The sequence below is a fragment of the Schistocerca americana genome, unplaced genomic scaffold (genome assembly GCF_021461395.2).
Source record: "Schistocerca americana isolate TAMUIC-IGC-003095 unplaced genomic scaffold, iqSchAmer2.1 HiC_scaffold_97, whole genome shotgun sequence".
NCBI lineage: Eukaryota > Metazoa > Arthropoda > Insecta > Orthoptera > Acrididae > Schistocerca > Schistocerca americana.
Window position 1 is genome coordinate 125,001 of NW_025726752.1, and position 7,500 is coordinate 132,500.

A 7,500-nucleotide genomic window follows, 5' to 3' on the forward strand; every position below is an offset into this window, starting at 1 on the left:
CTTTCCCTCACGGTACTTGTTCGCTATCGGTCTCGTGGTCATATTTAGTCTCAGATGGAGTTTACCACCCACTTGGAGCTGCACTCTCAAGCAACCCGACTCGAAGGAGAGGTCCCGCCGACGCTCGCACCGGCCGCTACGGGCCTGGCACCCTCTACGGGCCGTGGCCTCATTCAAGTTGGACTTGGGCTCGGCGCGAGGCGTCGGGGTAGTGGACCCTCCCAAACACCACATGCCACGACAGGCGGCAGCCTGCGGGGTTCGGTGCTGGACTCTTCCCTGTTCGCTCGCCGCTACTGGGGGAATCCTTGTTAGTTTCTTTTCCTCCGCTTAGTAATATGCTTAAATTCAGCGGGTAGTCTCGCCTGCTCTGAGGTCGTTGTACGAGGTGTCGCACGCCACACCGCCAGCCGGCTGTGCACGCTACCGAGTAAGTACCGGTATGCGAACCGCCAGGCGACGGGCGCGCATCGCACGTTTCAGGAGGCGCGGCCGGCCCCACAGGCGGCCGCGACGCTCCCAGGTCTGCGAAGCGGGGCAAACGCCGCGCGCTTCAGTATACGTAGCCGACCCTCAGCCAGACGTGGCCCGGGAACGGAATCCATGGACCGCAATGTGCGTTCGAAACGTCGATGTTCATGTGTCCTGCAGTTCACATGTCGACGCGCAATTTGCTGCGTTCTTCATCGACCCACGAGCCGAGTGATCCACCGTCCTGGGTGATCTTTTCTTAGTTTCCACTGTCTCTTTCAAGACAGTTGCATAGGCGGGACGTAGGCGTGTGGCGGCCCCTGTTCAAGCGTTCTGTGTCCAACGGCCTCACGGCCGATGGGCGTCGTACGGCTCCACACCGGAGCGGACAGGCAGTCGGGCGAAAGTCATTCAAAACCGGCGCCAGGCGCCAGGTGCCGCAGGCCAGCCGCTCCAGCGCTTCAGCGCTCGTACCACACAACATTGGCGTTAGTTTTGAGAAGCACGCGTGGTTCCGCACGCGGCGCACGGCTACTGCGAGCCGTACAGGTAGCGTGTTGCGCGACACGACACGCACATCGAACGACATGCAGTCTAGTCGGTAATGATCCTTCCGCAGGTTCACCTACGGAAACCTTGTTACGACTTTTACTTCCTCTAAATGATCAAGTTTGGTCATCTTTCCGGTAGCATCGGCAACGACAGAGTCAATGCCGCGTACCAGTCCGAAGACCTCACTAAATCATTCAATCGGTAGTAGCGACGGGCGGTGTGTACAAAGGGCAGGGACGTAATCAACGCGAGCTTATGACTCGCGCTTACTGGGAATTCCTCGTTCATGGGGAACAATTGCAAGCCCCAATCCCTAGCACGAAGGAGGTTCAGCGGGTTACCCCGACCTTTCGGCCTAGGAAGACACGCTGATTCCTTCAGTGTAGCGCGCGTGCGGCCCAGAACATCTAAGGGCATCACAGACCTGTTATTGCTCAATCTCGTGCGGCTAGAAGCCGCCTGTCCCTCTAAGAAGAAAAGTAATCGCTGACAGCACGAAGGATGTCACGCGACTAGTTAGCAGGCTAGAGTCTCGTTCGTTATCGGAATTAACCAGACAAATCGCTCCACCAACTAAGAACGGCCATGCACCACCACCCACCGAATCAAGAAAGAGCTATCAATCTGTCAATCCTTCCGGTGTCCGGGCCTGGTGAGGTTTCCCGTGTTGAGTCAAATTAAGCCGCAGGCTCCACTCCTGGTGGTGCCCTTCCGTCAATTCCTTTAAGTTTCAGCTTTGCAACCATACTTCCCCCGGAACCCAAAAGCTTTGGTTTCCCGGAGGCTGCCCGCCGAGTCATCGGAGGAACTGCGGCGGATCGCTGGCTGGCATCGTTTATGGTTAGAACTAGGGCGGTATCTGATCGCCTTCGAACCTCTAACTTTCGTTCTTGATTAATGAAAACATACTTGGCAAATGCTTTCGCTTCTGTTCGTCTTGCGACGATCCAAGAATTTCACCTCTAACGTCGCAATACGAATGCCCCCGCCTGTCCCTATTAATCATTACCTCGGGTTCCGAAAACCAACAAAATAGAACCGAGGTCCTATTCCATTATTCCATGCACACAGTATTCAGGCGGGCTTGCCTGCTTTAAGCACTCTAATTTGTTCAAAGTAAACGTGCCGGCCCACCGAGACACTCACTCAAGAGCACCCTGGTAGGATTGCAACGGGGTCCGCCTCGGGACGCACGAGCACGCACGAGGCGCGTCGCACGCCTTCGGCTCGCCCCACCGGCAGGACGTCCCACGATACATGCCAGTTAAACACCGACGGGCGGTGAACCAACAGCGTGGGACACAAATCCAACTACGAGCTTTTTAACCGCAACAACTTTAATATACGCTATTGGAGCTGGAATTACCGCGGCTGCTGGCACCAGACTTGCCCTCCAATAGATACTCGTTAAAGGATTTAAAGTGTACTCATTCCGATTACGGGGCCTCGGATGAGTCCCGTATCGTTATTTTTCGTCACTACCTCCCCGTGCCGGGAGTGGGTAATTTGCGCGCCTGCTGCCTTCCTTGGATGTGGTAGCCGTTTCTCAGGCTCCCTCTCCGGAATCGAACCCTGATTCCCCGTTACCCGTTACAACCATGGTAGGCGCAGAACCTACCATCGACAGTTGATAAGGCAGACATTTGAAAGATGCGTCGCCGGTACGAGGACCGTGCGATCAGCCCAAAGTTATTCAGAGTCACCAAGGCAAACGGACCGGACGAGCCGACCGATTGGTTTTGATCTAATAAAAGCGTCCCTTCCATCTCTGGTCGGGACTCTGTTTGCATGTATTAGCTCTAGAATTACCACAGTTATCCAAGTAACGTGGGTACGATCTAAGGAACCATAACTGATTTAATGAGCCATTCGCGGTTTCACCTTAATGCGGCTTGTACTGAGACATGCATGGCTTAATCTTTGAGACAAGCATATGACTACTGGCAGGATCAACCAGGGAGCTGCGTCAACTAGAGCTGAGCAGCCGGCCGCCCGGGAGTGTGTCCCGGGGGCCCGCGCGAACACGCAAGCGTCCGCTCAATTATTCTGCAAACAGGAGGAGGCTGAGCTCCCCTGCACAATACACCTCGAAACCCTCTCAGGTCCCGGCGGCGCGCAGCGCCGTCCTAAGTACTTGGTCGGGTTCGAGAGAGGCGCAATCGCCCGGAGTTTGGCGAGTAGACGCTTTAGGTGCGACCACCCGTGCTCCCAACTGAGCTTGCCGCTGCCGACAGAGGCCCGGGAGCGTGCTGTCGTGGCATTGCCGGCGGGAGACAACACGCGCCACCTACGGTGACCGGCAGCTCCAACGCCAGCGCCACAGAAGGACAAAAGCCCCACTTGGGTGCCGAAGCGAACTCTCCCAGCACAGCGCACGCGCCAACACGTCCGCACAGCTGCGATACAAACCACCTGCGAGAACCGCAGAGGCGACCGAGCAGCAGACGGCGTCGCGGCGCCGAGCGCCGGGCGGCGGCGCATCCTCAGCGCACACAGTCCTCAATCGGACCAGCACACTGCAGATGTCCACCGCGCTTCGCACCGGGCCCGCGAGGACCTACTTTGGCCGCACGGCGCCGCGTGCAGGGTGCGCCGGCGCGCAGCTGCGCCGCCTGCCGCCTCCGTCGGCCGGCGCGCCTGCCACTGGCCGCCCCCACCAGCCGGCTGTAGCGCGTGCGCCCACGCACCGCGCGGCCAGCACGCCGGGAGGCCCCCCCTCACCGGCCGGGGACGGTCCCACCCAGCCACCGCCGCGTATCGCTTCACACCCAGATGCCATTCACGTTCGTGGGCATGGTGGGTATCGCTGGAACAACCGGTTGGTAGCTCAACCGATCGTCGCCATCACTGATTCACCTCTAGCGAGAACAACCGCACCACAACGGTTTACCAGTTGTTCATTTGCATAACGTCACCAGCAAACGTAGGCGTCCATCGCCATTTGCAAATTCAACGATTGTTGCATGCCTGTGTCAGGTGTCACGACACACTATGTCTGCCCACATACACGCAACAACATGTGCACGCTTCGCGAACACGTGGAAGGTGGCCCCCGTACGTATGCGATGTCCATTGCGCGAACGACTGTCAACCGGCCTCTGTCGCATGTCGCAGATGTGGAACGCAGTGCACCATGCTATCACGGTGTGTGAGAAGAGACGACTACGTCTGACAACACGCGCCACTACATCAACAGACGGCTCATGCTGATCGCCATCCAGGGCATACCACACTGCAATCCAGCTCTTATAGGGAGACGACACGTAGCTGAGTGCACAACATTTGGACCGCATGGTTCGCCGTTGTTGGCGCAGTCGTTGTACGGTCACATGTACCACGATGTATCATTCAGTACATGAGGACCAATGTGCAGTACAGTGTGTGATTTGGACGTACAACATCAGCGGACAGTTGACACAGGCCGTACCACAGCGTAGGCTAAGTGCTTCGCACATGCGAATGCCAATGAACAACTGCAAATGCCAATGAACAACTGCAAAGGGCATTGAGCATGTACGTCCTGCTGCCATCCACATTACAGTGTATAGCTGCAAGGTGTTTAACATGAAGCGATACACTGGGGACCGGGCAGTGCGAGTAGCAAACTATATTGCGGGGGTTGCAGTTAGGCAACACTACACTAATTTAACGCGTCGTATGACAATTACAGAGCAGGTTAAGGCCCAACGTGTGTTGGGTTAAGGCCCAACGTGTGTTGGGTTAAGGCCCAACGTGTGTTGGGTTAAGGCCCAACGTGTGTTGGGTTAAGGCCCAACGTGTGTTGGGTTAAGGCCCAACGTGTGTTGGGTTAAGGCCCAACGTGTGTTGGGTTAAGGCCCAACGTGTGTTGGGTTAAGGCCCAACGTGTGTTGGGTTAAGGCCCAACGTGTGTTGGGTTAAGGCCCAACGTGTGTTGGGTTACGTTAAGGGGCAATGTGGGTTACGTTAAGGGGCAATGTGGGTTACGTTAAGGGGCAATGTGGGTTACGTTACGGCGCAATATAGGTTACGTTACGGCGCAATATAGGTTACGTTAAGGCGCAATATCGGTTACGTTAAGGCGCAATACAGGTTACGTTAAGGCGCAATACAGGTTACGTTAAGGCGCAATACAGGTTACGTTAAGGCGCAATACAGGTTACGTTAAGGCGCAATACAGGTTACGTTAAGGCGCAATGCAGGTTACGTTAAGGCGCAATGCAGGTTACGTTAAGGCGCAATACAGGTTACGTTAAGGCGCAATACAGGTTACGTTAAGGCGCAATACAGGTTACGTTAAGGCGCAATACAGGTTACGTTAAGGCGCAATACAGGTTACGTTAAGGCGCAATACAGGTTACGTTAAGGCGCAATACAGGTTACGTTAAGGCGCAATACAGGTTACGTTAAGGCGCAATACAGGTTACGTTAAGGCGCAATACAGGTTACGTTAAGGCGCAATACAGGTTACGTTAAGGCGCAATACAGGTTACGTTAAGGCGCAATACAGGTTACGTTAAGGCGCAATACAGGTTACGTTAAGGCGCAATACAGGTTACGTTAAGGCGCAATACAGGTTACGTTAAGGCGCAATACAGGTTACGTTAAGGCGCAATACAGGTTACGTTAAGGCGCAATACAGGTTACGTTAAGGCGCAATACAGGTTAGGTTAAGGCGCAATACAGGTTAGGTTAAGGCGCAATACAGGTTAGGTTAAGGTACGACATAGGTTAGGTTAAGGTACGACATAGGTTAGGTTAAGGTACGACATAGGTTAGGTTAAGGTACGACATAGGTTAGGTTAAGGTACGACATAGGTTAGGTTAAGGTACGACATAGGTTAGGTTAAGGTACGACATAGGTTAGGTTAAGGTACGACATAGGTTAGGTTAAGGTACGACATAGGTTAGGTTAAGGTACGACATAGGTTAGGTTAAGGTACGACATAGGTTAGGTTAAGGTACGACATAGGTTAGGTTAAGGTACGACATAGGTTAGGTTAAGGTACGACATAGGTTAGGTTAAGGTACGACATAGGTTAGGTTAAGGTACGACATAGGTTAGGTTAAGGTACGACATAGGTTAGGTTAAGGTACGACATAGGTTAGGTTAAGGTACGACATAGGTTAGGTTAAGGTACGACATAGGTTAGGTTAAGGTACGACATAGGTTAGGTTAAGGTACGACATAGGTTAGGTTAAGGTACGACATAGGTTAGGTTAAGGTACGACATAGGTTAGGTTAAGGTACGACATAGGTTAGGTTAAGGTACGACATAGGTTAGGTTACGGTACGACATAGGTTAGGTTACGGTACGACATAGGTTAGGTTACGGTACGACATAGGTTAGGTTACGGTACGACATAGGTTAGGTTACGGTACGACATAGGTTAGGTTACGGTACGACATAGGTTAGGTTACGGTACGACATAGGTTAGGTTACGGTACGACATAGGTTAGGTTACGGTACGATATAGGTTAGGTTACGGTACGATATAGGTTAGGTTAAGGTACACATTGTTGTAAGGAAAGGTTTAATGGGGGGCGGGGCGGGGCGGCCGGTTTGTTGATTGTGATTATAGTAAGTGGATGCCTGCGGCATCATCTGATTTGCCACGTCAGGATGCACCTTTGGCTCATGACAGGCGGCGCTCTCATTCCATGCTTGTGGCAGACCTGTGTCTTTCATTCCTGCCATTGTTTGTGTGCTGTGAGAGGAGGCAGTATTGTGATGTTGGGTGCACCCCTGTGTAGGACATGTGTGGGTGTTGGTGGCTTGGCTGAGCAATGGTGGTTGTCGGGTGGGTGGGATATTCTGTTTTCTGAGTGGACCTCCCAGTCTGGTTATGACAGTGTGGATTGTCTAATGTGGCGGAGAGGATGCACTGGGTGTTGTTCCATGCTGGTGCTTACATATTGTCTGTGTGCGTGTTACAGGCAGAGAGTAGTGCGTGATAAGGGTGTGTGGCTGACGTGTGGTTGTGATTGTGAGCAGAGTCTTTCAGCATGTATACGGACAGTTGTATACATTATCTGTATTCTGATGGCTCTATCTATTACTAATCAGCGCCGTGTATACGTTTAATCCGGTTCCAGTCGAAACTGTTGTATCTCTGTACATTAGTGACACGGCGAGCCCGCTATGTAGTTACTCGTCTCGGCAGCTTCCACCGGTGTATGGCAAATGATTATAAGGAATCAGTCTAGTCGTCAATACCGATGGTGTGACGTCACATGTCTGGGGTGGGGGACGCTGCGCCCTTCCGGTGGGTCATGGCCTAGAAAGACTCTTCCCACGCAGGGGGGCGTGGACTGTCATTGACTCTTCCAGGTAATATACTTGCCGTACGTTCTTGCGACTGCGAGTGCAACGCTCACCGGTACCGACATGGATGGAGCGCCTCCTAGCTGACCGCTCAGCATCGGCATTCGTACAGAGAGCAACGCGGTCGCGTCTCTAGCTCGTAACTGGTACAGCCCGCAGCTCATGTATAGGG

At 53.6% G+C, this 7,500-nt stretch overlaps 2 non-coding genes and 1 pseudogene across 2 annotated transcripts; all 3 read right to left on the reverse strand.

The window, feature by feature from the left end:
- The window catches only part of LOC124593076, a 4,788-nt pseudogene extending 4,409 nt beyond the window's left edge, over positions 1-379 (reverse strand).
- A 188-nt stretch (positions 380-567) lies between these two features.
- On the reverse strand, positions 568-722 carry LOC124593027. The gene has a single exon (XR_006977779.1). It is a non-coding gene; the product is annotated as a 5.8S ribosomal RNA (ribosomal RNA).
- Positions 723-1,073: 351 nt separating this feature from the next.
- On the reverse strand, positions 1,074-2,983 carry LOC124592991. The gene has a single exon (XR_006977742.1). It is a non-coding gene; the product is annotated as a small subunit ribosomal RNA (ribosomal RNA).
- Between the last annotated feature and the right edge of the window lie 4,517 nt (positions 2,984-7,500).